The 27,652-nt window shown below is 43.8% G+C and overlaps 1 protein-coding gene across 3 annotated transcripts in view; it reads left to right on the top strand.

The window, feature by feature from the left end:
* Positions 1-27,652, top strand: part of ZNF536 (zinc finger protein 536) — a 569,889-nt gene that overhangs the window by 157,248 nt on the left and 384,989 nt on the right. For all 3 annotated transcript variants that reach the window (XM_040410154.1, XM_040410153.1, XM_040410155.1), the window contains exon 4: positions 10,490-10,605. The gene's annotated coding sequence lies outside the window, so the exon portion shown is untranslated. The remainder of the gene's footprint in view (positions 1-10,489; positions 10,606-27,652) is intronic.

Below are 27,652 nucleotides of genomic sequence, written 5' to 3'. Positions count from 1 at the left end.
TGTTTATACTTTGCAACTTTGTAACAAAGATGTTTAAAGTAGGGGGAGGGGGGACGGGTTTTGGATATTTTATAGTTATGATATTTAGATAATTGGCACGATGGTAAAGGGAGTTTGATGAGGTTCCAGCGATGGTGGTGAGAGTGGAGTTACTTACGAGGCTCAATAAACGTGTCCAGATCGGTGGTAAGAGCCATCACAGCTCAAACTAAACAACACAAGAGGGAATAGCTTTTTAGTGAAATCATTTCCTTTTCTTAATCAAAAGATGACAGCTTCAGCGTAGAACTTCCATCTGCCCGGTACCAGGATACGCACACACAGCTCTGCTACAACAAGATCTCTTTCTCACACTGATATTCTGGCTACAGATGCTAAATCAGGGAGTTGCTTAAATTGCAATCCCCTAAAATGGTGATATCATTGGACGTAGTCAGGAGATTCCCAACGTGTTTGCTGCAGAGGACCTTTACTTGACCATAAACCAAACTGTAGCAACTACCGTGGAGCGAATCGGATTATCCAAAGTGGACTTCGTTCTGAATTTCAAAGCCGAATTTCCTCATGCTTTATGGTAACAAATAATTTTTTTTTTCCTAAAATGGTGGCTGAAAATAAAAAAAATTATACTCGCCTCGTCCACTTGATCGCAGAGAGGTCGTCCGCTCCTGTGAAAACTCGCCAAAGGACCTGCAGAGACCGCGAAGACGTCATCACATGATCACGTTGGCTGTGACCCCTGAGTAGATGAATGTGAGTCTCAGATGCCACGATCGGTATTAAACGCGGCATCTGAGGGGTTAAATGATGGAGGCCGACACAATCGAGCGCCCGCTCCATACGATGAAAAGGGGTTTGTAACGAAGTCATTTAAAATTATAACAAATCGAATTTCTTGACGAAGTTCGTGAAACCGCTGAATCAAATTTTTCAAAACTTCGCTCATCTCTAGTAGCAACCAGGGTCAGGCAGCTGCTCCCAAGGCTAATAAGATCACGGGGTCATCAGAAGGGGCAGAGCTGTACATGACGAGAACATAGTCCTAGAGGGTTGTGTACAGTACTGTAGCAGGGTCAGACGAGGACAGCTAAAGGAACAAATGGAACGCGTGGACTGCACGCAAATTAGGGTTATTTATGGCTGAGGGGAGATCTAATTAATATGTATAAAAATATCAGGGGTCAGCACAGAGATCACTCCCATCATCTATTTATCCCCAGGACTGTGACGAGGGGACATCCTCTGCGTCTGGAGGAAAGAAGGTTTGTACACAAACATAGAAGAGGATTCTTTACGGTAAGAGCAGTGAGACTATGGAGCTCTCTGCCTGAGGAGGTGGTGATGGTGAGGACAATACAGGAATTCAAGAGGGGCCTGGATGTGTTTCTGGAACGTAATAATATTACAAATTCAGAATTACTCAGAATTTGGTGGAATCGGTCGTCTAAATTCAATTTGGTCCCAAATCAATTAGACCTGCATCAAAAGTGCTCCAAATTGCCCGAAAATGTGTATGTGACACTCTGAGATCTCATGGGACTCGTTTTTCATCTTTTGTCTCTTAATTTCTTTACATTTAAAAAAATAATAATTCTCTTTCTTTCTCCCTTTTTCACCCAAATTGAATCACCCAAAAATTCGAATCTGAATGCATCTTGAATTTTTTTCCAAATTTAGATTGAAATTATTTTAAATCAATTGGCTCATCTGTAATTGTAAGTTATATTTAGTAGATTACTGGAGAAGGCTCGTCGATACTGGGATTGATTCCGATTGCTGGATTTGGAGCTGGGAAGGATTCTTTCCCCTAAGAGGAGTCAATCTGCTTGTACCTCATGGAGGCTTTTTGCCTTCCTCGGGATAAACTCTGCAGGATAATCGTCAGAACGGTACGGATGACATACCACTGGAAAGGTGTTTTGTGGCCCCTACAGAGCAGATGGGCCCCATCTGAACGTGGTCAATTAGCCACGCGATCACCACCTCCTCCTCTTCTAGAAGTGTCAGGGGGACGGGGGCTTTACCAGGAGTCCCATTCCTGTATGGCTTACACCCCTGCATGTCATCATTTTTTATCATATTACGGTTACTATTTAAAGGGAGTTTCCATTTTATCTAGATCATAATATAATCTAAAGTTCTGCAATTTTTGAATGCACTTTGATGAAGCATTTTCAGGTTCTCTGCTTCCTGTCAGTGAATTTGAACATTCTTATTTAATGACTTGTTAGGAGGGAGAGCTCAGATACGCAGCAACAAGCCACGCGGCTGTGACAACTGGATTAGATCAGGATGAGTTTTCAGACTCTGACTATAAAGGACAATGTTTCTGTTCACCAACAGCAAGCAGAGATCTCAAGGGATAGAAGCTCTGCATCCTGCATATCGGGCGCACAAACCTCAGTTCGTTTCCACATCTCTGCCTGCAGAAGAGACAGATCGGGAAGTGCCAAAGAGTTTAGTAATCAAAAACAATACGTTCTTTTAAGTTTAAAAAGAAAGAAAAAAAAAATGTTCCAGGGAACGAGGATGAAATAATGCGTGCGTGTGTGGGCCGCAAATGTGCAGAATGCAAACATTTCATAATAAACATGTTTAAATGAATGTCCTTGGCTTGATAGGCCGGGAGATAGGACATGCGGGGTTAATTAATGCGCGCTCGTGAAAATAAACTGCACTCGCAAAACCTTCTGACGAAGAAGAAAAAAATCGTTAACCACTTTGATACAGATGTGACGAAGGGTTAATTACCATACCAGCCACTTACACTTTATAATGCACGTGTTAACCCTTCAACTGCTGGCTGGGGTCAGGTGCCCTTAAAGGGGTTCATCTCACGGTGACCACCGAGGTCTTAGAGAGGGGTCTCTCACCCAGGACCCCCAGAACCGACATCCACTCTTTACAAGCAGCTTCCACTCTAGGCTACATGTACATGAACGTATCCGTTTTGCGGTCCGCAAACCTCCAAAATACAGACACTTTCCGTGTGCAATCCACATTTTTCTCACTCCCATTAATATAAATTCTTGCCCAAAAAACTAACACAAATAGGACATGTTCTGTCATTTTCAGGATGGACATACGGATGCGGACGGCACACTGATGACATCATCCACAAAACTCCGGATCGGATGTGGATCCAAAATACGGTCATGAGGCCTTACAAGGCTGGCCATTGTCGTGTAATACTATATTACCCTGTTTGCCAGGAGCGGGCCATCGGGCCACATTCTAAAAGGGGTCGTCTCTAGTGAGGCATCCCTTTAAGGGCTATTAAAATAGCATTTTTTAGCTATTGTATTCCCAATGTTCTCCCATGTTGACAGGGCAGTGACTCAATATCTGGAATTCCCAATGGGAAAAAAAACAAATATGGCGATGCATAGCAAGAAGTTACTATTTGGATTTTTTAAAGGGGTCATCCATCTTTGGTCAATTCCCCGACTGAGGATCATAGTGATTCCCAGTGCTCGGACTCCACTCAGCTGGCATCCATGTAATCCAAAGACAACAGTGGTCGTCCACAATGAAGACCTTTCTAGGCTATGGTTGAAAGAAGGTATTGACCGGTCAAGTATGACATTTGGAAAAGGGGCTATCCAGAGTGTTCAATCCCTTTAAATTCCCCTTAAAGGGATTTTCCAGGATTTTCATATAAATGGTCTATCCTCAGGATAGGTCATCAATATGAGATCGGTGAGGGTCCGACTCCCGGCACCCCACCACCGGTTAGCTGTTTGAGGAAGCAGTGGCGCTCACTGGAGCTCTGATGAGCACCGCCACCTCCTCGCAGCTTAAAAAGCACAGCGCCGTCCATTTTATAGTGGCAGTGCTTGGTATCACAGTTCAGCTCCATTCACTTGGTCACGTGACTGATGAACATGACATCACGTGGCCTAGGAAGAGGTCTAAGTGCTCACGGGATGCCTTTTTCATACAGCTGATTGACAGGGATGCCGGGAGTCGTACCACCACACATCACATATTGAGGATAGACTATCAATATGAAAATTCTGGAAAAACTCTTTAATGAGGAACTGTAAAGAAAACTCAACTCATTGTACCAGGCATTATGCCCGATGATTAAAACAGTGATATATTACCCAAATCTGTTGTGCTGTTCTTAAGTTATCTTTATTTTAATAAATATGTTAATTGGGGCTTCAATGTAGCAAGGGGCGGACCCTAGTATAGTGCACCTCATCCCATTTTCCCATCTCAGACATGCCGCCTTCCCTTGACTGACAGGGCCTGGCCTCCTCATTGGGCTCTTGCCTGGTCTTGTATTTCCACGCATGCGCAGTAGGTTCTGCAATCTGCGCATTAGCAGTACATCTCCTTTAGGTTTCCCCGCTTATGAGATGCTCACTTTTTCGTTTTGCTTTTAATATCTGAAGCCCAGAAGGTTGTCTATTGACCAGAAAGAATCTAAAGAAAAAAAGAGCTAAAGTGAATGTGTATTTTTCTTTATTGAGGGAATGTCACCAATTTTGTATTTTTACTCGTACATCATTGTTTTTCCTTTTTTTATTTCCTGATGATAGATGTTATATTTTATTTTCTGTACATGGCCATCTTGTCTGAGCTACTGTTAACAGCATTCAGAGATAGCCACGTGGACCAAAGCAACCTGTAGTCTATAGACGACTAATTTGGGACTTCTATGGGAGAGTGTTGTGGGCATGCTCTGTAACCTGTGCAGAGGTCATTGAGCAGGGAGGGGGAGGAGGTCAGCTGTGTCCATCACCTATTGTAAATGGTGGCTCCTGTGTTATGTATATATAAGTATTACATGTTATGGCAATCCTGCCGCAGATAATAATAAAATGACTGCTGGGAAGTGATCTCTACAGAGCAGGAAGTGCCCCCCCCTATTGTGAGGCTCAATGGCCAAAGTGAAAATTGCAGGACTTTGGGATTTTTACTAAATATACTGTAGATCATAACGTCAAACTTCCTTAAAAATATGTAAACTTGATTTAAACTATTGATCATTTTTCTGATGACGCATTCCCTTTAAAGATCAAGGCTCGTATATTTTTTTTGCCTTCACCCAAGCTGCAAGATGTAGGGATCCCCCGAGAGAAAGCCACAGCGCCATCAATGGGCCCCATCTGTGAAAATAAATAATGATGTTTATTTATAAATATTGTAAATGGGGCCCGGTGTTCAGATCTTCACCGGGACGAGAGAACTGTCGTCTGTCCCACCAGTCTCAGCCTGAAATGTCACATACGGAGAGAGATATGTGTCTGCGCTCACTGGGAATAATCCCTCTTGAATAGAATTAGCATGTCTGGCCTATCTCCAGCAATATCCCCCATTTCAGGGGTCTGGGTGGGAGCTAATGCCAGGTGTACATATGATGTAATTATTGTGACATTATTTAGTGGCTTCAACATTAATCGAACTTAGTTAATAGGCTATGCTTATGATTGTGGGTGATTAGCATATCATTTGCATCTCATTCCCACAAAAGGTTCTTTGTTTGTGATGCAAACCCTCCGCCATAATGATATCTTCAGCTTCAGTCTAAGGAGTTTCTTAAAGTAGATCGTTGTAACTATTTCAAGGCATCCTGAAGAAGGCCCGACACCTGGACTCGTATCATGGCTTCTTCGTTACATTGGAAACCCTTACCCATAATTGGGACCTGAACATTATTCTCTATCTAGAAGGGTAAAGGGTTTTCTGTAATTAATGGAGAGCACTGACAAGGTCTTGTTAATATGATAGAGAGGATGGGAGCCATACTCATGGCCTCTTAATATGTAATTTATCTTACTGTACCCAAATTCCATCACGGATGGTCATAGATTCCAGGCCTTTCCATACAGCAGAGGCAAATTGTCTACAGGGGAATAACTTGAAGCTTCCAGACCCCAATATTAAATGTGTAACAGGGACCCCCATTTATAATACTGGTGTTTGCTTATGTGGCACAGGGGCCTCAGACACCAGGTCCCCGAATTAGATGACTACCTATCCGCCATGCTTCTGGGTCCACTAGTTATCTTTTGCTCAGTTAGTAGAATATTATGCCGTTGTGTTATCATCATAGTTATTATAATGTGGAAATCATAAATGCCTAGACCCATTAGTGAGGATGTTTGCACCTCACCCTCTCCATCTCTAACATACACTATCTGGTTGGAAGCTCATAAAGGTACCTCCAGTTTTGTCCTACACATTTGCCCTTTGAGGAGCTCATCTGAGGCCCATGGCGCTCCAGCATTGTCCTCACTCTGGGAGAAGGCGCATACCTTGTTCCTATTGTGATGAGACACATTAGTACATCTCTACTATATAGACCTTAATCTTTCACCTAGATCTTTCTACCTAAGTCAAGAGCCTGAGATCTAAGGCTGGCCATACACATTTGGTAGCTACTTTGGTCTGTCTCTCCCAACCTCTCCATGCACATGTATGCTGGGCTCAGAGTAGAACGTACATGTGTCCTGAATGTTGGTAGAGGGGAAGAGGATGCAGTTGAACACCTCGGGTCATGGCTTATATCCCAGAGAAAAAAGGATTGGGCAGTTGTAATCCAACATGCCTGACCCTTATCTCCTCTAACACCTGCTGTTATTAGATGGTCTGCCGGTCTCTTTCAAACAGCAGGTTTGGACAACATTTATCTAACGTGTATGACCAGATTTACCACGACAAATATTTATAGATGAAGCTCCTGAGAAAGTAGGGAGGTGCCTAATTACCAGGTATCATTACTAGGTATGGCTAAAGCTGGATTCACATTCTACCAGACTAAGAAACTACTGTGTACCTAGAGCTTGTATCCTGAAGAGCTTACGTTCATTGAACCTTACATACAACTCTCCAGTGTGCTTGGATTGTTCTAAAGAGGTTGTGCCAACTGGGACATTTATGGCATATCTATAGGATATGCCATAAATGCCCGATAGGAGTGGGTCCCACCTCTGGGGCATTCTCTTTTCTCAAGGAAGGGTCTCCGAATTGAATGAAGAGCATATTGTGCATACTCGGGCACCCTCCATTCACCACTACGGGAAATCTCATAGCAGTGAATGGAAGGGCGGCCGCTCATGTGTAGCTTGTTCTCTGAACAATGCAAATGCCGATGTGCTCTTTGTTCATGGCTGGGCCCTATTCTTGAGATAGGAGTGAGTCCCAAAGGTGGGGCCTGCACCTATTGAACATTTATGGCATACCCCCCATTTAATACCCCTATACACATAAAAGAAAAGTTGACTAAAACAAATCTCAATTTCACTGGGACCGACCAACTATCGACAGATTATATCAGTGGACAAAAGAATCAGGCATGTTGAACTTTAACGCCCAATCTTTTGTTTCTCAGTGGAAGCCACCATCTGATGTGTGGCTGTGGGGTCAATACATGATACATTTCCCTCGTTTTCCCTCCTCTTCCTCCATCTAAGCATAAAAAGCCACTTGCTCACCATTAGGGTATGCCAATTCTTCTAGGTTCCTCTCTTTTTTGTGCATTCATTACATTTAAGAAAAACTGGCACAGGTGACCCTAAGGAATACAAGGACCAATTTCCAAGTGGGTCAATTGCACCATTGGCTAGCTATAGAGAAAAAAAGGGTAATGAACTACCTGCCCATGGTGTCCTTCTACCGAACATCATCATCCTTTCCTGTTCTTGATTTAAAACTGGCAAAGTATACAGGAAAGAAAGAAAGGAGGTAGGTGTCCATTTCCCCAAGCATGGGCTTACGTACCGTTGAGGCATCCCATGGGCAGCCCTGCTTGGTCCCATCCAATTTACTGATAGGCGGTGGCCTGGTTAGCAAAAAAGGGGGTTGAGGAAACAGCCCAAGGATCAAACACTGGGACGTATTGTCCTGGCTGACAAAACATGGCACCATAATGGGGCCCCATATACCATTGAAAGCTTTGGAAAAACTGCAGTGCTTAACAATAACTTCACTGGTTACTGAAGGTAAGGTACTGCCAGGTTAAACCCGCCCCAACGACACCGGCAGAAATTTCCATACTGGACTCTTATATGAAGTCTATTAAAACACCCAGTGTTAAGATTTTGTGTCCTTGCTAAACTCTAAAGAAATCTGCAGTCAAAATGCCTTCCTTAGAACATCGTCAATCTGAGCGGCTTGATGGACGGCAAACTTTTACTGCCATTCTTTAGACTTCTTTTTTAAAAATTTTACTGCACGTTGTTTCTTCGGACCACTCCATGTGTTTTTTGTTTTTTAAGCGACGCCTTAATGAACATATTTGCATCTTCTCTGCGGCCGCTCCATATCTTTTCTTAGGGCTGTATTTACGTATTTACGGATTAGTAAAAGGGAGGCGAAGTTAAAAAAAAGAAGAAAAAAAAAAAACTAATTTCGTATCTGACATTAATAACTTTCAGAGGAACGAACATTGGCATTTGTGCTCGGACCCGAACGCAGCCCGGTGTCCTCGCCGCAGCAAGGGCAGCGAGCAAAGGAACCAACAAGATATGAAAAAATAAATCATGCATAATGCAGCAATCCTACCTCACATGTTAATTAATGTGTGCAATCAATTACCGATGCTACAATATGAGAAAAGGGGAAGACGTGGTTATAAAAAAATAAAATAAAAAAAATACCTATACATATTATTTTTTTTTTACATTTTTATCTGCCTTTTTTCCCCCCCTATTTAAACAAATAGTCTTGGTGCCTGTGAATGCTGTGCCGAGACATGCTTTGAATAACAAGCATCGTAAAATCTAATCAGATTTATAAGGGAAATTGATTGTTGTGGCAGGAAGAGAGGGTGGAAAATAAGCTGAAATTTAAGTGTTAATTTTTATGCTAATCCACCCTGCCTTCCCATGAAGCAATTTTGCTCAGTGCCACAAATATAAAATTGTCCCTCGCAGAGAAATGTCAGCTTGCTAGACCTGAAAGCAGTAATTTATTAAGTATGTTCTTATTACTATGTGTCATAGTTGTTAGCCGGCTATATATACACAATGGCGCTTCACTCTTAGATTGGGGGGGGGGGGGGACGTTTCAGCTGACTGGCTGGCAATAATACATTATCATATACGGGGTGGTCTGCGGACAGAAGGGGGGGCACTTTATAAACAGAATTAAATGGTAGAATGCATTTATGACAAGGAAAAATAAATGGGGGTGGGGGGGGGGTAAGTCGGGTATGACCCCCCCCCCCCCCCACCCATCGTGTCTTCAGAATGCTATTAGGTGATCGATACGCCCCGTCACGTGATGATGTCATCTCAGAGACAAGAATGAAAATGACAGGCACATTGATGACCTTCGTCCAGCATCCCCGGATCTGTGTCCAAATCACTTCCCACACGATTTAGTGTTGTTTTTTTATTTCTTTTTTTTTTTGTTTTTTTTTTGGACAATATCAAGTTTCGGGGGGGGGGGGGGGGGGGTAGTGAATTAATAGCGTTAAGGCTTCTAATGCAATTCACATATAGGTCAATTACATTCATCAACATCTGCTCTGTCACTCGCATTTGCATATAGCATTCATATGTTAATGACGTTTTTTTTTTCCCTCTCCTTCGCTTTTTTCCCTTCTCTCAAGTAATATATTAAAAAATACACCCGCCATTTGCATATCAGTTTAGATCAGTATATTAGAAACAATTTATCATTTTCCGCTTTCTTGCTATGGTTTAAAAAGAAAGAAGGGAAAGGAAGGGGGGCGGGGTGGAGGGTGGCGGTGTACCGGGGAACAATATGTTGAGCGATGTCTGTTATATTTGAGTACGGCTGTGATTTATATACACGGAGCCCCCTTAGCGGGAGAACTTCCATTTTAAAGCAGCTTAAAGCCCTTATAAATCAATAATGACACAGATGGACTGGTGATAATCTATTTAGGATGCCTGATACCAAATATTGTCGTACAGATGATTAGAGCCGCCACCGGTTCTTAGCTCCCGGCTTCGCTTTCTGTACTACTGGGTGAGTTGGAAGCTTGAAAAAGAAAATTCTAGGTGCATATATATAATGGGCTTAGAAAAAAAAAAAAAAGGTGGCATCGGAGAGTCACAGGAGGACAAAGAGACTTAGCAACAACTGCCAATAAAATAATCTCAGTCCGTGTCCCTTTAACAAAACAAGGCCTCTTAATGGAATTGTGTCTTCAGGTGTAAATGGTATTAAAAGCTGCTTCTTCCCCGCAGTCCCTGCCCTGATCTCGCACGAGCACAAAATGCAGGTTGTCAAGAGATGGCAGCTGCTTGGAATCTTTTTAAATATAAGCTTGTATTGATCTGATGAGAATGAAGGATCCCGCTGCCACCGAGCGTTTGGCTTCCCGTCTGAAGAACGTCACCGGTGGCCTTGCTTGGAGGATAGATTTTCATTCATAGCCGCCGGGGTTCTATTTCATCTTTCACCTTTTTCCGCTGATATTTCTTGACCTCTGCTGCGGATTTTGCAATTTGGCAGATTTTTTAAAACTTTTTTTTGTGACATTGCTTTGTGTTTTGTCTTCTTTTAGGGGAAGAAAAGGAAGATCGACGTCCTCTCGTTCGAAAAGCTCTGCCCGGTCAAAGAGGTCCGGCGTCTTCTTCAGACTGTCTGCCCTTAAAACAAGCATGCAGTTTGGTTGTTGAGGTAAGGACGTCTTCTTCGTGGAATGTTTTTTTTTTCTTTTGTGGTCGTAGGATGTTATTTACGGTTCTCCACGAATGGAAAATAGCAGGAAGATGTGGTTGAATTCCTTGTTGCCTTATCGCCGGTCTGGTAGTCCTCCTCAGTCTCTGTCTACTTGTCCTGCAGTGATGACATCACGTACATCCACACACTGGCCTCAGTGGACACATGACATATATGCTAAGTTTGCTTACATCAACATGAATGTCAGAGACTGGCTTCAGCGGTAATAGGCATGTATGACACGTCATTGCTGCGGGGAAGTAACAGTAAACCAGTAGGGACCACCAGGGTGGCAACACTGAGGTGCCAAGAGATTGAACAATTAAGTATAATGTTTTTTTCAAAATATTCAACTTTACTGCTCTTTGCCAATCTTTCTTTTTAAAATCCCAACAACCACTCCCTTTGATAATCCTAGACATTAGTAGAAGAAAATGAGATCCTTGGGCAAGACCAAGACTGATGAGGTCAAAACAGGATCACATTACGAATATTAGCTGTAAATGGTTTGTCTGTTTTGCTATAAGAACATTCTGAATTCTGAATTGGAGGGGTGGGTCGCCTGTTCAAGAACCTCATCTCTTAGTCAAAGCTGAGAGCGGTTACGAAAAGCACTGGAGGACCCAGCCTGTCCATACAGTACATGGACAACTGTGTAATGCTTCATTTCTCCTGCGGTGGTGCTGCAGGAAAATTGCACACTTGTTGCTGAGCTCCCCCCCAGATTACATCCGATTGGCAGGTCATAGCAGCAGGTCGGTTTGCCACTGGCAACCCTTCCAAAAAATAAAATACTAAGGGGGTCATTTATTAGGACCTGCTCTGGCAGTGGATTCGCCGCAGTTAGGAAGAGGCGCAGGTCTCTTTATAACTTCGGTGGATCCACCGCCACTTCTAAACGTAGGACAGCTTCCTACTGTAGGTGTTTTACATTTAGACCATTTTCTATGCCTGAAACTTGCGTCGAAAATGATGAATGAGATGGGTCTGCCGGCCTGTCCCCTTCCCCACCCACGCCATGCCCACTTTTTTTTACCTGGCGTGAGTGGGGAGAAGTCGCAGATTGCGGCTCAACTAACCGTTGCGCTGCAATCTGTGCCTACAATACGCCTAATTGAGGCACATTTCAGCTTGATAAATGACTCCCCAAGTTTTTGTGACGATGATGTGAAGTTTGTAACCTACACAGAAGAGCTCCACACGGGGCAAGCATTGGCACCCTTCCATTGCATTTACTGGGCTTTCCACACAGGTCAGACAATCAGTTGCAGGGGCCAGCCCTAGGTTGGATAGTGCCCTGTTCTGCATTTTAACTCTCTTCACTCTGATACATGTGGACCCTTACTAGTAAGCTTCCCAGCTACCACCATACCAACGGGCTTTCATGCCTCTTGAGTAGAGTCCCCATCACATCTCTACCACCTTTTTGCCCCAATCAGTTTTTGTAATATATGGGTCTCATGGATTCTGATGCTTCATAAGTGATTAGAAGTGGTAAGCATCACATCATCTTGCCTAGGAGCTGTCAGTGATGTCCTTTAGGAGCTGCTGACGGCTCCTTCCACTTGTTATGCGTTGGGTTAAAGCATAATGGAAATGTGAGGAGGGGGCAGTAAACGCCTAAACAAGCAGTAGGCTTGACGTGGTTGATGGGATGTTCCTGACGAACACTGGTGCCCGCTCCATTGATGTGCCCTGAGAAGCCGCACAGTTCACACACCCCTAGGGCCGGCCTTGCCCATTAGAGATCCCTGTGTATACAGCATTGCATTATGGCATTTATTTTTTTCCATCTTTATTTAGCTGTTTGTTAGCATTTTGAACATATGAGGTAACAGTTGCTATACGCTATATACATTTTTTTCTGCCTTGCCATTCCTGTTTATCCCCTTTGCCCTGAACATTGGGCAGTAAGGTATCTACTAAGACATGTAGTACCACAAGAACTGCGTTCAACCCCAAAAGAACAGATTTTTCAAAATGGCCTCCTACATGAACTAATTTGGCGCAGGGGGAAAACTACATTACAGCATCTTGCCTCCATCACAGCAAGCTAGTGCAGCGCTGACAACCAGAAGGTGACATGGGAGGGCGGTAGACTCTCCAACACTACTGTTTCCCTCAAGAGTAGCATCTTGAACATGAGTTTTTGCAGCACCCAATTCAAGTAAAAAGAGCTGAGCTGCAATACCTGGTACAGCCTGTGGACAAGAGTGGCGCTGTTCCTGAATAGAGAAAAAAAAGTAGACCTAGTGGCATGGATGTACCAGCATAGATGAGCCACATTATTTAATTGGCACGGTCATGAATGGATAGCATGGAAGCTGAAGGCTCTCACAATGAACAGGCCGACTATATCTATTTAATATATGTTACAAGAAAAGATTAAAAAGGAAACTTCAAAGGCAAAGACTAAACATCTGGTAAGCAAATATCATATCCTGTTGCATATTTTATCTGCATATTTTTCCGGGAAGAACTTGTGGGGGTTTTTATGATTATAGATGATGGAACGGAGGCCCGGCCACACTTTTCCTGTGAAAAACCGATGCGTTGAGACCTTGAAGGAGCCACTTGCCAGAATTTCCTCTTTTTTTGCTCCCATCTTCTTTTCCTAGAAAAGCCTGTCGTTATTCAGAACAGCCTCACACAAACAAATCAGGGAGGAGATTAAAATAGATTCAGCGAAAGACACGCGATGAAATGGAGAATTATGGCGAGGCCTTCCCAATCATCCGGATTGCTGCATCTGTGCCGCTGGCGACAACTTCCTGATTGGGTTGTTTTAAAGGTGGTATTTGAGTTGTATCTTCAGGATAGGACATAACTATGAGATCGGTGGAGTTCCTGGCGGTATGATTGCCACTGATCATGAGCATGGGGACCTCAAGGGACTCCTCCCCGAAGTGAATGGAGCAGCAGGTCAAGCATGCGCACGGCCACTCCATTCATCTCTATGGGAGTTCTGGAAATAGCCAAGCGCTGCACGCGGCTGTCTCCAGGACCCCCCCCTAGCGATAAATAAAGGAGCAGCAGTGTGCATGCTCGACCTGCCGCTCCGCTCATTTAGCGGGTCCCTATGGGGGTGATTAAAGGTGGTCCCCCAAATAATCTAATACTTCTCCGCTATCCTGCGAAGAGGGGATCACTTTCTATTATCATTTTTAATCGCTTTTGTATAAACTTGGCCTCCGTGGTATCTTGATTTCTTCTCTGTTCACCGCCAAAGCTACGTTCAGTATTCTGCCGGTTTCATGTGACCAGGGAGCAGTGCATTGTGGGAGCTCAGTCACCCAGTGACAGCTGAGCTGTTAGGTCACATGTCTGATGGTGGGAGGAGCTGAATATGGGGTCTGTTTCCAAGGGCAACCAGCAGAATTTTGATATATACTACAGGAAAGAACGGAAGGAAACGATGCGTAATTACTCAAAAGTCGTACAAAATGGGTGAAGCAAATTTTTCGGCAGAATCCCTCACCCTTCTGTGTGGATTTTTTTACACTGAAACGGCACTTTACAAAATTATTAGTTCGCTCCTTCCGAGAAACGCGGCTCCTTAGGTCTTACTTAAAAACAGCAGCACATAAGTCAGTCATATCCATAGGCCCCCATTGACCGCAATCGTCTCCTTTTGGCCCCTGTTGAGCCTGCATACCTTCTACTTCTCTAGCTCGCAATAAAAGTCTACCAAAAAGTGCACTTTTCTAATATGGAGCCTATGGGCCATGGATACATTAGGATACGTTGGAAATCCTCCCGATTTACACAGCTCTCCCGCTATGCTCATAGTGCGGGGAACGCCCTCTATAATATCATTCTGCTCATAGTGCGGGGAACGCCCTCTATAATATCATTCTGCTCATAGTGCGGGGAACGCCCTCTATAATATCATTCTGCTCATAGTGCGGGGAACGCCCTCTATAATATCATTCTGCCCATTTAACATGAGCGTAATATTAGGTATATAGTAGTATTACAGCTGCAGGGCCTAACGGAGAGTCTGACAACCGGAACGGAGATCATCCTAGACCCCGCTGTATGCTCGTGGCCCTAGTGGGACTTCATGAGACAAATCCTATAATGGGATCATCTAACAACCTGATCAGACATATAAGGAAAGCGGCTACATTAGGAGGGTTGATGATAGGTCATCAATATCATATCGGTGGGGGCCCGATACCCTGCACCCCTGCCAATCCTCTGTTGACATGAGCGCTGCTGCCTTTTCATACTTTACCAAGCACAGCGCTGCACATTGTATAGTGGCCGTGCTTGGTATTGCATGAAGGCCATGCCTGAGAAAAGGCTTCTTCATGCAGCTGCTCGGCTGGGTGCCGGAAGTCGTTCCCCAACTGATCACATAGCTCATCAATATTTAAATCCCAGAAAACCACTTTTAATTAAACCTATAGTTTAAAGGGTTGGTTGTCCTGGGTTAAAAAAAACATGGCTGCTTTCTTCCAAAAACAGTGCCACCCCTGTCCATGGGTTGTGGCTGGTATTGCAGTTTGGAGTCTATGTCGCTGAGCTGCAAGAGCGCAAGCAATCTGTGAACAGGAGTGGTGCAGTTTTTGAAAGAAAGCAGCCATGTTTATCTAATCCTGGACAAGAAATCTTCTGCCATGTCATAGTGGGGGTGCTGAGTCCCTCACCGATGGAAGGAATGAGGGGGCAGAAGCCCCTCTATTTGGGTGGCAGGGTTAGCAGTGTGCTCCTTCATTTTCACATCCAGATCCCTCTAGACCAGTACTTCTGGCAGGTACACTTCAAGGAGTATGCCCAACAAGGTAAAATATGACCTGGTGCATCTGCAAGGATTTGCTCATAGAGGGTGGTCCAGCGAGAAGCTGCCCGCATACTGTCTATGCTGTGACCTGCCATACATTACAAGGGCGTATTGCCTATACTGCAGTAAAACATGAACTATCTTCCCGAAACAGCGCCACCTTTGTCCATGGTTTGTGCCCGGTATTGCAGCTTAGCTCTATTCACTTGAATAAGGCTGAGCCTGCAATACCAGACTCAGCCAACTGACAAGAGTGGCGCTGTTTCTGGAAGGAAGGAGCCATGTTTTTCTAATCTCCTGCAACCACATTAAATTAAGAAAGGCCAGGCGCTACTAATGTAATACCGTTACACTGTATAATCTGCGTACGTCACCCTGCTACATTTTCTATATATAACATAGTAACTCCCTTCAATTCGCCACCATCTCCCTGCTCGTTTTTTTTGTAAAGCTGAAGAATTCCCTCCGAGCCCGGATTTGCCCGTTGATCCCACTACCACGGAAGAGATAAAGGGCCCTAGGTGTGAATTATCACTTATCCTAACAACGTGTTAACGACAGTCATTACTCGCTGCCATTTACAACCTCACACCACAGAAATGATGGCAAACAAACGCCACAAGCGCTGGAAACAAAAGCGTAGACTCCATGGAGGCAAATGTACGGGAGGAAGTGTCACACGCAATGTATGGATGGCTCATTACATCTTATTAACAGTGTAGGAGGCACAAAGGGCAAGAGGGCGTCCGGGGTAAGAGGTTCCCGTCGTGACGTCCGTCTTGGAGAGCTATTCACGTACCGTGTGTATGTGGCCTCTCTATACTGTTAATTCATGCATATTTTACATTTCACGATACACAACATGGTCTATTGGGTCTGCCTTTGTCTGTTCATTATTAGGATGGTTGATAACTGAGACAATAGCTGTATAATGAACACCGCTGTCCACATACCAGGAACACAAGGTTATATACTGTAATATATGCTGTAATCTCTCTGCAGAATAGGGGTAGTTGCTGTCTCTGAACGGAAAAGATCCTGAACTACTCTGTGCTTCTGGGTACCCTGCTTTATAACTCTTAACCTATGACCTTCTCACATCATTACACTCTCCCTATAACAATACACCTCTGATCTCCTTAACATCATCATATAAGTGCACGAGTCACTTTCCCCCACAAAATCAGCACACTCTTCTCCTGAAATGCTTTATCCTGCCCACCTTGCTTCATTTACTATCAGCCTCTGACCTCCCACTTGTCTCCATACCCCCTCACATCATGGCACTTCCTCTGCCATATACAGCTCTGTCCTTACTAACATCATCACATGAGTGGACAGGTCACTTTCCCCCCACAAAATAAGCACACTCCTCTCCTGAAGTGCTTTATCCTGCCCACCTTGCTTCATTTACTATCAGCCTCTGACCTCCCACTTTTCTCCATACCTCCTCACATCATGGCACTTCCCATGCCATATACAGCTCTGTCCTTACTAACATCATCACATGAGTGGACAGGTCACTTTCCCCCCACAAAATCAGCACACTCCTTTTCTGAAATGCTTTATCCTGCTAAAACACCTTGCTTCATTTACTATCAGCCTCTGACCTCCCACTTGTCTCCAAACCCCCTCACATCATGGCACTTCCCCTGCCATATACAGCTCTGTCCTTACTAACATCATCACATAAGTGGACAGGTCACTTTCCCCCCACAAAATCAGCACACTCCTCTCCTGAAATGCTTTATCCTGCTAAAACACCTTGCTTCATTTACTATCAGCCTCTGACCTCCCACTTGTCTCCATAACCCCTCACCTCATGGCACTTCCCCTGCCATATACAGCTCTGTCCTTACTAACATCATCACATAAGTGGACAGGTCACTTTCCCCCCACAAAATCAGCACACTCCTCTCCTGAAATGCTTTATCCTGCTAAAACACCTTGCTTCATTTACTATCAGCCTCTGACCTCCCACTTGTCTCCATAACCCCTCACCTCATGGCACTTCCCCTGCCATATACAGCTCTGTCCTTACTAGCATCATCACATGAGTGGACAGGTCACTTCCCCCCTACAAGAACAACACACTCCTCTCCTGCTGCTGTCTTACAGACAACCAGAAACGGAATAGGTGCTCCCTCTGTGGCATACCCTGCCCATACAGCTAAATGATATGTAAGATTATTATAAAAATCAGCATAATCCTCTCGATGTTACAATTGTGATTTTACGACCCAATCAATTTAGTTAAATAAAGTAACTCATTACGAAAACTTTCATTCCTGCTCCGCGCAACCTAAAATTTAAGGTCTTTCTCTATTTAGAGACATCTGCAAGATGCGTATGCAGGCAGGAAACGTTAAGACAGCAAAGCAGGGCAGCCATATCTTATTGCGCGCTGGAAGATTGCGCCCGAAGGCGACGTTCCCTGCGATCGGGGCTTACCACCTGTTCACTGTTTTTTCCAATAAAAGATTTCGCTTTTGCAAACTCTTAACCTACTTTCTCATTGACCAGTAATTAACACTTGAAACAAGTCTAAAAATAAGGTTAGTGAATTAGTAATAAGGATTTTGCCGGGTAACGCACAGTCATCTGTCAATGTGTAATATCTTGATTAAATTACGTTATAATGTTAATTTCTCATGGCTATTTATGATCGAGCTCGCCGGTTCTGCAGCGCTGGGAATACAAAGTAAAAGAGAGCGACTTTCTGCCTCTGGTAAAACAATATACTGACAGCTTTAGGAACTGGAGCGCTCTCGACGAGACAACCTCTCTGTGAAGACTGAGTAAAGCTGGCCGTACATCTTTGATAGAAAACCTCCCATATACATGCATGATCGGTACAGCTATGGGAACGTGCGTTCTCATTAAGGAAGGGGGGGGTAAGCTACTGTCAGATACGTCAGCGGCGGTTTACTCCCCTTTGCCCAAAAAGATCCGGCATTGAAATTAAACATTCCCAATACTTCAGCCACTGGGGAGGGCCGGGACACCCCCATAGTCAGTCGATTTGGCCAATGTTACACTGATGTGTATGGGCACCATGAAGATAGTCAGACTTATGCATTATAACTCAGATCATGCAACACCTATGCAGACCTTGGATATGGCCGAGTCCTGCTTGTTCATATCCCCTCTGCTATTGGCTGGGGAGGAGCTCTGTGACTTTCCACTCCCCAGAGGAGCTGAAGTGTTAGCATGAAAGGGGTAGGAATAGTCCCAGGGTGTGCACGTTCCAGGCCCTTCTGTCTTAGGTGGCAACACGTAGAACCATCTCGGGAGTCTTAGCTTGATCTTTGCTGTGGGGTTATGCCAATGTTAAGAGCCTTGTAGAAGTATAAAAATCAAAGCAAAAGTAAGTTTTGGGAGACACCAAGCTCAAAAGCAAAAAGGAAAGATGGCTGAATGATGCCAGGATACAGTCGCAATCTCTTTATAGAAAGCTGTCTCCAGTAACCTCATCACCCAAGGTTTCTGCACCAAAAGAGTAACTTGGGTATCGACAAATTATTATTATTATTTACTATTAAAGCGCCATTCATCCCATGGCGCTGTACATATGATAAGCGGTGCACATACATAATAGAGACAATTGCACTAAGCATAAACAAGACGAGTTACAGACTGGTACAGAAGGAGAGAGGGCCCTGCCCGTGAGGGCTTAGAGTCTACATGGTATGGGAAAAGCACACTAGGTGAGGGTGAAGCTGGTCATGGCGGTATAGAGGCAGCAGGGTCACTGGTTGTAGGCTTGTCTGAAGAGATGGGTTTTTAGGTTTCTTTTGAAGGATTCCACTGTAGGTGAGAGACAAACCCATATGATATGCCCTCTGTGCTCTAACTTCAGTGTACATGTTGAAGGGATCTCGAGGACCACACAGCAATATCCTATACTCTTTGGAGACGATGCTTAAAACTTTTAAGTGTTTGTCTCCAGAAAAGTCATTGTCCATACTAGTGCATGCCGTGCAAATCAAATATATGTATTCTGCTCAGGTACATAGAAAACGTGATACACCATGAAATCCTTCCAAGGACGAAACAGAAAACCAAATTGATTTTCTTCCTCTTCCTTGAAAATATTCATACACATTGATCATTAGTTGTATGCATATTCCAAGGTGTGGATTTTTCATACATATTGTATAATTAAATAGGCTTTTAAATCCACTGGGGGCATATCTAAAACCTTATGGCAACCAAGGAAGAATGCAGTAAAACTAACCCACCTCCCCCCACTTTCAATGATCAATGTCAGTGGGTGACCCAAGGAGTGAAGCAATTTATTAGACAGATCTCTGTCAAGTGTAGGGGAGACTTTGAAATGTGTCATGTCCATCTGGTGTAGGGAAGATTACAAGATGTGTCATGTCTATCAGGTGTAGGATAGACCAGAAGATGTGTCATGTCAATCAGGTGTAGCAGAGACCATAAGATGAGTCATGTCTATCAGGGGTAGGGTAGACCATTAGATGTGTCACATCCGTCAGGTTTAGGGGAGATCATAAGATATAAAATGTCCATCAGGTGTAGGTGAGACTATAAAATGTGTCATGTCCACCAGATGTAGACTAGACCATATGATGTATTACTGTATGGCCACCAGGTGTGGCAGAGACCATACGATGTATCATATCCACCAGGTATAGAAGTGACCATATGATGCATCATGTCCACCAGATATAGAAGAGACCATGAGATGTGTCATGTCCACCAGATATAGAAGAGACCATAAGATGTATCATGTCCACCAGGTATAGAAGAGACCATAAGATGCATCATGTCCACCAGGTATAGAAGATACCATAAGTTGAATCATGTCCCCCAGATATCGAAGAGACCATGAGATGTGTCATGTCCACCAGATATAGAAGAGACCATAAGATGTATCATGTCCACCAGGTATAGAAGAGACCATAAGATGCATTATGTCCACCAGGTATAGAAGATACCATAGGTTGCATCATGTCCCCCAGCTATCGAAGAGACCATGAGATGTGTCATGTCCACCAGATATAGAAGAGATAATGAGATGTATCATGTCCACCAGGTATAGAAGAGACCATAAGATGCATCATGTCCACCAGGTATAAAAGAGACCATAAGATGCATCATGTCCACCAGGTATAAAAGAGACCATAAGATGCATCATGTCCACCAGGTATAAAAGAGACCATAAGATGCATCATGTCCACGAAGTATAGAGAAGACCAAAGGATGCATTGTGTCCACCAGGTATGGCAGAGACCATAAGATGTATAATTTCCTTTATGCGAATGAAGCGCCATACAACAGTAATATTTAGTAATATTGCCACTTGTTCGGTTTGTATGGGATGCATCTCACATTTTGCTGGATATTGTCTATGCATAAGTGAGAAGTCCGCGCCTCCCTCTACATCCTAACCCTGCTTGTTATCAAAGAAACTTCCAGCTTATTAGCAACAAAGGACTTTTATCCTTTGTGTTGCCCTATTTGCTAGGGCTTCCTGAATTAAGCGACCATTTCCTGCTCTTTATATGCATGACCACATCTGGGCAGGCAGCTCGCAGCCCTGTTGCCTAATAACAATCACCTTCTCCCTCAGTCTCTCTTGATTGTGTCTAATTCACTCTGACAGATACTGCCTGACAACTCGCCTGCCTTCCCTCCCTCCGTGACCTGAAGTTACTCACAGCACTTATATAGTCTGTCATTTTTAATATTTGATTTCATTTTAAGTTATGTGTTTTACTGAGAAGATGAAACAAAAAATGGGAGCTTGTAATGGAACATAAATTTAACCCTTCTAGCCGGGGAGCTCTCCACCACCAGCGTCTTTCTTGTTTTGTTTTTTTCCCCTCTCTTACTTGGCATGCTATTATGTTTGGAATAAAATAACATTAATTTATGGAGGAAAGACGAGGAGAAGGGTTATTGTGTTTGTTTGGTCTTTCAGCTGACAGATATTTTCTGCAGTATTGGTCTGGTGCATAAACAGAATAGCGCGGTTAAACGACATGGCCACGTTCTAGACTGCAAAGGTCATTCAGAGGAGTGCACACATATAGTGCACGTACCCGTGCTGATGGCAGGCGGCTGCAGTATTCTTTCCACAAACGTGCAAGATGATTGTATCAGTGGCCGTACAAAATGTAGCTTGTCCTGGATGTACACGTGGCTGACCAGAAACCTATACGTTACATATGTGTGCCACTGATAGGCTGATGACTGATACACGTCTACATTAGGTTGAGTCTTAAAGACATGTTCATTGATGCTGAGTTACATCCTGTATTATACCCCAGAGCTGCACTCACTATTCTGTTGGTGGAGTCACTGTGTACATACATTATATTACTTATCCAGTACTGATCCTAAGTTACATCCTGTATTATACTCCAGAGCTGCACTCACTATTCTGCTGGTGGAGTCACTGTGTATATACACTTTACATTACTTATCCTGTACTGATCCTGAGTTACATCCTGAGTTACATCCAGAGCTGCACTCACTATTCTGCTAGTGCAGTCACTGTGTACATACATTACATTACTTACCCTGTACTGATCCTGAGTTACATCCTGTATTATATCCCAGAGCTGCACTCGCTATTCTGCTGGTGGAGTCTCTGTGTACATACATTACTTATCCTGTACTGATCCTGAGTTATAGCCTGTATTATACTCCAGAGCTGCACTCACTATTCTGCTGGTGCAGTCACTGTGTACATACATTACATTACTTATCCTGTACTGATCCTGAGTTACATCCTGTATTATACTCCAGAGCTGCACTCACTATTCTGCTGGTACAGTCACTGTGTACATACATTACTTATCCTGTACTAATGCTGAGTTACATCCTGTATTATACCCCAGAGCTGCACTCGCTATTCTGCTGGTGCAGTCACTGTGTACATACATTACTTATCCTGTACTAATTCTGAGTTACATCCTGTATTTTACTTCAGAGCTGCACTCACTATTCTGCTAATGCAGTCACTATGTACATACATTACATTACTTATCCTGTACTGATCCTGAGTTACATCCTGTATTACACTCCAGAGCTTCACTCACTATTCTGCTGGTGGAGTCACTGTGTACATACATTACATTACTTATCCTGTACTGATCCTGAGTTACATCCAGAGCTGCACTCACTATTCTGCTGGTGGAGTCACTGTGTACATACATTACTTACCCTGTACTGATCCTGAGTTACCTCCTGTATTATACCCCAGAGCTGCACTCGCTATTCTGCTGGTGGAGTCACTGTGTACATACATTACTTACCCTGTACTGATCCTGAGTTACCTCCTGTATTATACCCCAGAGCTGCACTCGCTATTCTGCTGGTGCAGTCACTGTATACATACATTACTTTATCCTGTACTGATCCTGAGTTACATCATGTATTATACCCCAGAGCTGCACTCGCTATTCTGCTGGTGCAGTCACTGTGTACATACATTACTTATCCTGTACTGATCCTGAGTTACATCCTGTATTTTACTTCAGAGCTGCACTCACTATTCTGCTGGTGCAGTCACTGTGTACATACATTACATTACTTATCCTGTACTGATCCTGAGTTACATCCTGTATTATACTCCAGAGCTGCACTCACTATTCTGCTGGTGCAGTCACTGTGTACATACATTACTTATCCTGTACTGATCCTGAGTTATATCCTGTATTATACTCCGGAGCTGCACTCACTATTCTGCTGGTGCGGTCACTGTGTACATACATTACATTACTTTTCCTGTACTGATACTGAGTTACATCCTGTATTATACTCCAGAGCTGCACTCACTATTCTGCTGGAGCAGTCACTGTGTACATACATTACATTACATATCCTGTACTGATCCTGAGTTACATCCTGTATTATACTCCAGAGCTGCACTCACTATTCTGCTGGTGCAGTCACTGTGTACATACATTACTTATCCTGTACTGATCCTCAGTTCAGTTACATCCTGTATTATACTCCAGAGCTGTGCTTAATGTTCTGCAGGCTTCAGAGTTGAAGTCTTCCAGCAACCCCTGCATGTTCAGTGTCTGCACAGAGCGCGTTCTGGTGATGAGCATTCAGGGACGTACCATCTTTTCACCAGGCTCTGGACAGTTATAGGAAAAAACTATCCCTGTGCATTATAAACTGAACAACTAAAGTGATAAACTTGCTGACTGTTTCCAATGGAGTATAATAATACAGTCCATAACCTGGGATCGGTACAAGGTAAGAAATAAAATATATTTGTAAAGTTTAGTATTCATTTTAATAGATTGGATCTGTGGGTGCACATTATACTATATATTACATTATAGATATGAGATGCGTGAACACAGTTTATACCTAAGAAATCTTCTCTCGGTGGGATTTTAAGGACATCTCAGGGCCTCGGTATTTATGTACAGAATCTCAGGGTCGCTCCGCTGCGGGCCGACCCCTCAGATATTTTTTTCATTAAATCTCATGTTCCCCATGATTTACAGTGACTGGAGCTAGATGCCGTCTCGTCAGCGGTGTCATGGCCGGCTTAGTTCATAGAATATCATCGACGGATACTTATTATATCTTATTATGTCATTTGCTATGGAATTTGCACGTTTTGTATGTAACGTATGCGCTGGGGATTTGGATTCCATAGTTCAGTAAAGTAGCCGCGAAGTGGAGGAGATCTGTACAAATCTCATCTACATGCAAAAATTGACACGCGGTGCGGATTTTAAATCTGCAGCATGCCGATTCTTTCTGCGGATTCTCAACCCTGCGCATTTGCTTTGTGATAATTTTAAGTAGCGAGTGCAATGACAGGGAGCAGCGATAGCGCCGCCCCCGTCATTGTACCCCTTAGATGCTGCGTTCATACATGATCGCAGCATCTGAGTGTATAATTAATAATAAATTAAAAAAATTCAATCAAACTTACCTCTTCCATTTGCTCGCGACGGGCCGCCAGCCTCCGCCATCTTTCTTGAAGATCTCGGCCGAAATCCTGTGCGGCGTGAGAATACATCATCACGCCGGCTGGCGTGATGATGTAATCTTGCACCGCACGGGATTTTGGCCGAGATCTTCAAACAAGATGGAGGCTGGCGGCCCGTCGCGAGCAAATGGAAGAGGTAAGTTTGAACTTTTTTTTTTTTTATACTATTTCAGGTCAAATCGATTCGCTGACACGAAGCACGTGGAAATTCGGCTTCCAGGCGAATCGAATTTATCCAGAAATTCGGATTGAATTTCACTTTGTCGGATTCGATTCGCTCATCTCTAGTGGCCACCACTAATCTGAAACCCCATTCACCACATGCTGGCGCCTATTCTGATGTCAGGTTGGCTCCTGGAGATGGAATGGGTCCCTCATCAAATTGTTTAACTAGGTATTTCCACTGACCATAATCTGGTTCTACACTGGGTTACAAAGAAGAGAGGATGCACCTGTTGACACCCATGGGATGATTACCCCTACGAAATTGTTTGCTGTATGGCTTTCACAAACTGTAATCCTACCCTAAAGTAACCTACTCCCTTCTTCCATGTTAAGAAAGGGCAAACAAATGACAAGCAGCCCTAATGCATAGTGCCAACCCTATGAATCTTCTTTGGACTTGTTCTTCCCTAGAACAAGAGTCATGGAGGGGGCTTTCTTCACCTAGCAATTGCAGAGTCACTCCTGCCTCCTGTGGCCGGGGGCACATGCCTCGCCAGCCCACCATAGCAGCTGCAGATGTGATGAGGGTTCAAATAAAAAAAAAAAACATAATGAATGGTTAAGCGATAATGATCTATAAAATGACCTGGAGTCGAGGCATTTCTTGATCTGCAGCTTCCAAACATGTCCTCGTCTACACTTTCCAGGCTACTTTTCCTTTAAGGATTTAGGCTCTTAAATTCGTCCGGTCAACAAATAATGAAATTAATGAAGATTAGCGGGTTTCAGCATTGTACACAACCTCAGCCGAGTAATAATCACAGGGCAGATTGGATCTGCAATGACCGGTCTTGGCCCATCTGGTGACTATACAACAGATTATCACACCACAAACTGCTGTCATTGCTGAGGGGACTATTCTTAGGAAGCATAAATGCAGGCTGCACGGAGTGACATCAAGAGATAAATCAGTAATCAGGATCACATCATCATCCTCCTTTCATCCTGCAAATGAGAGACATTTACCCCTCCGGAGACCAGTATATATCTATATCTGTGTGTGCTCACTCTGTGTGTACCTATAGGGTATGAATGCAAACGTCAGGAGCCAAATTAATAGGTCACAGGTAAACCCACTGGTACAATACACAATACTGATGAGATCAGTGATGGCCTGTTGTCGATGGGTGGGGGTTCCCAACCTCCAGCCCAATGAATGGGTCATAGTATGGCTGGGAGGTCCATGTCCCCTACATTGTTTGCACAGCGGCTCGCCATGTGCAGTTTTGCTGTGGCCCCTTCACCCCCAGGTCCTGAAGAATCCTCTTGAAGAAGTATTCCAGAAATAGACCTAAGGTATCCAAATACTTAGCCGTCTTTCCCGACTCCCCCATACACATGCATGCTCGGTTCACCAGAGCGTGTATGTAATTTAAATGAGGAGAGAGAAGAAAGACATCTGGCAGCGTCTTGTCTCCTGGAAGAACAAAGTATTGGTCATTGGAAATTTAGTGCACCCAAACCTTTTCTCCTTGGACATTATCTGACTGGGTAGAGTCAGGGGATCCCCATGCACATTAAATAGTTGGCCAGTCCTGCTGAAATTGAGGGGTTCATTCATCAGTGACTGACTTCCCCCAGTGCCAGGTTAGAAGAGGCGCCTTACTTCACTCTTTGGCCACCATCATTTACGGATCGTATATATACTATACTATGAAGGTATACTATACCAGTATACTATGAAGGTATATCATCGGGATTGGTAGTATAATTCTGCCATGGTACTGCTAACCTGAATATAGCCCAAGGAAATGCATATTGAGCGATATTTGCCAATATTTACTTCCAAGTAGTCCGTGTCTGTGCACTTGTGCCCCTTTCCTATAAGGGTCAGAGAACTATCAAGCCATACTGGTGGGGGACTTCCCATTGGCGGCCGGGAGAGTAGACGGTTAGGAGGTTCCCTGCCTTTCCATCAGCCTGATTTATGTACACACGTATACTGCTAAGCTAATGAACAGAAATTGGCTATTTTTAAGTGAGGAGACAGGACTGTCACAGAGTGATGAGCAGTAATAGAAAGTGTATTATTACTCTATAAAAGGCGCCGGGTTCTTTAACATGCAGTGACTGGGTAATTTAGCTAGCTCCTGGATCCAATTAAAAAAAAAATCTATGTTGCAACCACAGTAGGAGGACGGTCCGAGGCAGCAAATGCCGCTTATAAGATTGCTTGGTACCTGTGGCATGCTCCTTGTTCCCAGAGTCATTGGATGGAGAATACATTAAACGCTCTCATTACTGGACCGCATTAGGAATACTTCAAGCAGTTACCCTCTCGAAAAGTGTCGCCTTCGTTTTACCTATTTCTCGGCTTTTATCAGATAGTGATTTAAGCAGTGTTTTAGCAAACTTATTTCCAAGTGCAAAATTCTCACTAGGCTCTTGGAAAATGCAGACAACTCTACCACTTGTAGACCTCCTAACCTGCAGGAGCGGTGCAGTGAATTGGCACAACCCCTCGAAGTACTGGAATAGCTGCTGCACTGAATGGAGCTCCTCCATAGCTAGCAATAAGTCTGGCGGTGAAACTGAAGGTGTATGGAGAAGAAAAACTGCTCCTGGTTGGTGTCGAGCTATGCTGAGTAGAAGGTGCTGGTCCACAAGGTATTACAAAAGTAGCAGATATCATTAAACAAAATAACACGTCTTGATCTCGTTCCAGGTTCTTCCTCAGGTACTCAGTGAAGATCTTGGTACAGGATCGTAATGCTTTTTGCCATTTTGTGCATTGGACTACTTTTATAAGATCTTGCAGACCCATATCTTCAGCCCCACTACTTGTCAGCGCTCCACCCCAGCCAAGAGCGTTGGTTCTTCCTGTCCTTAGGCCTACATAGCAACATCTCCTGAAAACACTGCCTATAGTCTTATTACACCTCTCTGTCAAAGTTATAATAACATTCCAGAAGATCCATGGCATTCAGAAGACCCCTGTGGGAGATTACGTGGGTCATATAATCTAGTGAGAGCAATATGGTCACTCTTTCACATCCCATGGC

This window comes from Bufo bufo, chromosome 10 (assembly GCF_905171765.1).
Source record: "Bufo bufo chromosome 10, aBufBuf1.1, whole genome shotgun sequence".
NCBI lineage: Eukaryota > Metazoa > Chordata > Amphibia > Anura > Bufonidae > Bufo > Bufo bufo.
Note: the sequence above shows the minus strand (reverse complement) of the source record. Positions and strands in the feature narration are given on the sequence as shown.